Source organism: Callorhinus ursinus, unplaced genomic scaffold, assembly GCF_003265705.2.
Source record: "Callorhinus ursinus isolate GAN/ISIS: 27379988/994484 unplaced genomic scaffold, GSC_fseal_2.0 scaffold36, whole genome shotgun sequence".
Classification (NCBI taxonomy): domain Eukaryota; kingdom Metazoa; phylum Chordata; class Mammalia; order Carnivora; family Otariidae; genus Callorhinus; species Callorhinus ursinus.
In genome coordinates, this window is record NW_027397098.1 from 1,883,760 (window position 1) to 1,889,759 (window position 6,000).

Consider the following 6,000-nt stretch of genomic DNA (forward strand, 5'->3'; position numbering starts at 1 on the left):
CGGAGAAGTGAATCCGAGGCAATATTCGGGAGGATAGACGGCAGGGGAGGGGGCCTCCATCGGCCGCTTCTGGCAAGTGCTAGAGCCGCGGAGCACAAAATCGGACCTTTTAGAAGCCGGCTCCGCGGAGGGACGTCGCTCCAGTGGCTAAGCGGGAGGCGGAACCCTTGCGGGACAGTGTGGTCTCAGGACCCTTGGGGTCACAGAAAGACCGGGGGTGCCTGAGTGCGCCAGAGCTCCCAGGGATCGGAGCGGGGAAGCCGGCTGCAGAGACGGAGCCGAGGCGCGGGCTCTCAGCTCGGGGTTGCCATAGACTGTGATCCGCGGCCCAGTCGGGCCACTGCTCCTCCAGCAGGGACCCAACAAGCGGCAGAGCCGGGGAGACTCCCCTTCCTCCCCCGGGAGGAGCGGCGCTGGAGCACACCGCAGGGATCTGCTGGGTTTGGAGACTCCACACGGGGTCGCGTGCCAGAGATAGAAACGCTGGGTCACAGGCCGAGTGAGCACGGAGTGCGGCCGGAGACCGGGGAGACGGGAGTGACTGCTTTTCTCTGGGGGCCCACTGAGGAGTGGGGCCCCGAGTTCTCAGCTCCTCTGGGCGGAGATTGGGAGGCCACCATTTTCGCCCTGGTCCTCCAAAGCTGTACCGAAAGCTTGCAGGGAACAAAAGCTCCTGAGAGCAAACCGGAGCAGCTTGCTTAGCCCAGACCGACAAGAGCGTGGCAATTCAGCCTCCGGCAAAGACATTTGGGAACCACGGTAAAAGGCCCCTCCCCCAGAAGATCAGCACGAACAGCCAGCAAGCCAAGACCAAGTTTACCGATCAAGGAGAACAGGAGAAATCCAGCGCTAGGGGAATACTGCACATAGAATTCATGGCTTTTTTTTTACCATGATTCATTAGTTCATCAAAGTTAATTTTTTTAACTGTTTTTTTTTAATTTTTCTTTTTCCCCTTTTCAACCAACATCTTATCAATCCCTTTTTAAAAAAAAAACATTTTTTATTTTTCATTTTTAGAGTCATATTTTATCCCTTCATAGTAGTTACCCTTATTTTTGGCATATATATATAAGTTGTTCTCTCTTTAAAATTTTGAGGTACAGTTTCTTCTAACAGATCAAAATATACCCTAAATCACTAGTGTATGGCTTTGTTCTAGTCTCCTGCCTGATCACATTCTCTCCCTTTTTCCTTTTTTTTTTTTTACATCTTCTTTCTTTTTTCAAACAACTTCTCTTATCAATTCCTTTTATAAAATCTTTTATAATTTTCATCTTTACAGTCATCTTCCATCTCTTCATTTGTACATATATGTCTTTCTTCCTTTAAAATTTTAGGAGGCACTTTTTCCTAACAGACCAAAATACCTGCAAAATCTAGTGTGTGGCACTGATCCATGCACTAGCCTGATCATATTTGATCATATTCTGCTTTTTTTGTATTGTTCTGTTTTTGTTTTTATCTTTTATCTTTTTTTCTTCTCTTTCTTTTTTCTTTCTTTCCCTTTCTTTTCCCCTGGTTTCAGGTCTTTTCTGATTTGTATACAGTATATTTGCTGGGGACGTTGTTAACCTGTTAGCATTCTGTTCTCTCATTCACCTATTCTCCTCTGGACAAAATGACAAGACGAAAAAAATCACCTCAGCAAAAAGAACAAGAGGTAGTACCGTCAGCCAGGGACCTACTCAATATGGACATTAGTATGATGTCGGACCTAGAGTTCAGAATCATGACTTTAAAGATACTAGCTGGGCTTGAAAAAAGCGTGGAAGTTATTAGAGAAACGCTTTCTGGAGAAATAAAAGAACTAAAATCTAAACAAGTCGAAATCAAAAAGGCTATTGATGAGGTGCAATCAAAAATGGGGGCACTAACTGCTAGGATAAATGAGGCAGAAGAGAGAATGAGCGATATAGAAGACCAAATGATGGAAAACAAAGAGGCTGAGAATAAGAGAGAGAAACAACTACTGGATCACGAGGGCAGAATTCGAGAGATAAGTGATACGGTAAGACGAAACAACATTAGAATAATTGGGATCCCGAAAGAAGAAGAAAGAGAGAGGGGCAGAAGGTATATTGGAGCAAATAATAGCAGAGAACTTCCCTAATGTGAGGAAGGAAACAGGCCTCAAAATCCAGGAGGCACAGAGAAGCCCTCTCAAAATCAATAATAATAGGTCAATACCCCGACATCTAATAGTAAAACTTATGAGTCTCAGAGACAAAGAGAAAATCCTGAAAGCAGCTCAGGAGAAGAGATATGTAACCTACAATGGCAGAAACATTACATTGGCAACAGACCTATCCACAGAGACCTGGCAGGCCAGAAAGGACTGGCAAGATATCTTCAGAGCACTAAACGAGAAGAATATGCAGCCAAGAATACTATATCCAGCTAGGCTATCATTGAAAATAGAAGGAGAGATAAAAAGCTTCCAGAACAAACAAAAACTAAAGGAATTTGCAAACACGAAAACAGCCCTCCAAGAAATATTGAGAGGGGTCCTCTAAGCAAAGAGAGAACCTAAAAGCAACAAAGAGCAGAAACGAACACAGACAACAGACAGTTAACAGTCACCTTACAGGTAATAAAATGGCACTAAATTCATACCTTTCAATAGTTACCCTGAATGTAAATGGGCTATATGCCCCAATCAAAAGACACAGGCTATCATTGGATTAAAAAACAAGACCCATCGATATGCTGTCTGCAAGAGACTCATTTTAGACCCAAAGACACTCCCAGATTGAAAGTGAGGGGGTGGAAAACCATTTACCATGCTAATGGACACCAAAAGAAAGCTGGGGTGGCAATCCTTATATCAGACAAATTACATTTTAAACCAAAGACTGTAATAAGAGATGAGGAAGGACACTATAGCCTACTTAAAGGGTCTATCCAACAAGAAGATCTAACAATTGTAAATATCTATGCCCCTAACATGGGAGCAGCCAATTATATAAGGCAATTAATAACAAAAGTGAAGAAACACATTGACAACAATACAATAATAGTGGGGGACTTTAACACCCGCCTGACTGAAATGGACAGATCATCTAAGCAAAAGATCAACAAGGAAATATAGACTTTAAATGACACACTGGACCAAATGGACTTCACAGACATATTCAGAACATTCCATCCCAAAGCAACGGAATACACATTCTTCTCTAGTGCCCATGGAACATTCTCCAGAATTGATCACATCCTACGTCACAAATCAGGTCTCAACCGGTACCAAAAGATTGGGATCATTCCCTGCATATTTTCAGACCACAATGCTTTGAAACTAGAACTCAATCACAAGAGGAAAGTCAGAAAGAACTCAAATACATGGAGGCTAAAGAGCATCCTACTAAAGAATGAATGGGTCAACCAGGAAATTAAAGAAGAATTAAAAAAATTCATGGAAACCAATGAGAATGAAAACACAACTGTTCAAAATCTTTGGGATACAGCAAAGACAGTCCTGAGAGGAAAGTATATAGCAATACAAGCCTTTCTCAAGAAACAAGAAAGGTCTCAAATACACAACCTAACCCTACACCTAAAGGAGCTGGAGAAAGAACAGCAAATAAAGCCTAAACCCAGCAGGAGAAGAGAAATCATAAAGATCAGAGCAGAAATCAATGAAATAGAAACCAAAAGAACAGTAGAACAGATCAACGAAACTAGGAGCTGGTTCTTTGAAAGAATTAACAAGATTGATAAACCCCTGGCCAGACGTATCCAAAAGAAAAGAGAAATGACCCAAATCAACAAAATCATGAATGAAAGAGGAGAGATCACAACAAACACCAAAGAAATACAAACAATTATAAGAACATATTATGAGCAACTCTATGCCAGCAAATTAGATAACCTGGAAGAAATGGGTGCATTCCTAGAGATGTATCAACTACCAAAATTGAACCAGGAAGAAATGGAAAACCTGAACCAACCTATAACCACTAACGAAACTGAAGCAGTCATCAAAAATCTCCCAAGAAACAAAAGCCTAGGGCCAGATGGCTTCCCAGGGGAATTCTACCAAACATTTCAAGAAGAATTAATACCTATTCTCCTGAAACTGTTCCAAAAAATAGAAATGGAAGGAAAACTTCCAAACTCATTTTATGAGGCCACCCTTATCTTGATCCCAAAACCAGACAAAGACCCCATCAAAAAGGAGAATTAGAGACCAATATTCTTGATGAACATGGATGCAAAAATTCTCACCAAAATACTAGCCAATAGGATCCAACAGTACATTAAAAGGATTATTCACCATGACCAAGTGGGATTTATCCCTGGGCTGCAAGGATGGTTCAACATCCGCAAATCAATCAACGTGATACAATACATTAACAAAAGAAAGAACAAGAATCATATGATCCTCTCAATAGATGCAGAAAAAGCATTTGACAAAGTACAACATCCTTTCTTGATCAAAACTCTTCAGAGTATAGGGATAGAGGGTACATACCTCAATATCATAAAAGCCATCTATGGTAAACCTACAGTGAATATCATTCTCAATGGGGAAAAGCTGAGAGCTTTTCCCCTAAGGTCAGGAACGTGGCCAGGATGTCCACTATCACTGCTGCTATTCAATAGAGTATTAGAAGTCCTAGCCACAGCAATCAGACAACAAAAAGAAATCAAAGGCATCCAAATCGGCAAAGAGGAAGTCAAACTCTCACTCTTTGCAGATGATATGATACTGTATGTGGAAAACCCAAAAGACTCCACCCCAAAACTGCTAGAACTCATACAGGAATTCAGTCAAGTAGCAGGCTATAAAATCAATGCACAGAAATCAGTGGCATTCCTATACACCAACAACAAGACAGAAAAGAGACAAATCAAGGAGTCGATCCCATTTACAATGGCACCCAAAACCATAAGATGCCTAGGAATAAATTTAACCAAGGAGGCAAAGGATCTGTACTCAGAAAACTATAAAATACTCATGAAGAAATTGAAGAAGACACAAAGAAATGGAAAAACGTTCCATGCTCATGAATTGGAAGAACAAACATTGTGAAGATGTCAATGCTACCTAGAGCAATCTACACCTTCAATGCAACCCCCATCAAAATACCATCCACTTTTTTCAAAGAAATGGAACAAATAATCCTAAAATTTGTATGGAACCAGAAGAGACCCCGAATAGCCAGAGGAATATTGAAAAAGAAAAGCAAAGCTGGCGGCATCACAATTCCGGACTTCCAGCTGTATTACAAAGCTGTCATCATCAAGACAGTATGGTACTGGCACAAAAACAGACACATAGATCAATGGAACAGAATCGAGAGCCCAGAAAGCGACCTTCAACTCTATGGTCAACTCATCTTCGACAAAGCAGGAAAGAATGTCCAATGGAAAAAAGACAGTCTCTTCAACAAATGGTGTTGGGAAAATTGGACAGCCACATGCAGAAGAATGAAACTGGACCATTTCCTTACACCACACACAAAAATAGACTCCAATTGGTGGAAAGACCTAAATGTGAGACAGGAGTCCATCAAAATCCTAAAGGAGAACACAGGTAGCAACCTCTTCGACCTCAGCCGCAGCAACTTCTTCCTAGAAACATCGCCAAAGGCAAGGGAAGCAAGGGCAAAAATGAACTATTGGGATTTCATCAAGATAAAAAGCTTTTGCACAGCAAAAGAAACAGTCCACAAAACCAAAAGACAACCGACAGAATGGGAGAAAATATTTGCAAATGACATATCAGATAAAGGGCTAGTATCCAAAATCTATAAAGAACTTATCAAACTCAACACCCAAAGAACAAATGATCCAATCCAGAAATGGGCAGAAGACATGAACACACATTTTTCCAAAGAAGACATCCAAATGGCCAACAGACACATGAAAAAGTGCTCAACATCGCTCGGCATCAGGGAAATCCAAAGCAAAACCTCAATGAGATACCACCTCACACCCGTCAGAATGGCTAAAATTAACAAGTCAGGAAACGACAGATGTTGGCGGGGATGTGGAGAA

At 41.4% G+C, this 6,000-nt stretch overlaps 1 protein-coding gene across 2 annotated transcripts in view; it reads left to right on the forward strand.

The window, feature by feature from the left end:
• Positions 1–6,000, forward strand: part of ITGA8 (integrin subunit alpha 8) — a 201,413-nt gene that overhangs the window by 62,986 nt on the left and 132,427 nt on the right. The gene's annotated exons all lie outside the window — the stretch shown is intronic.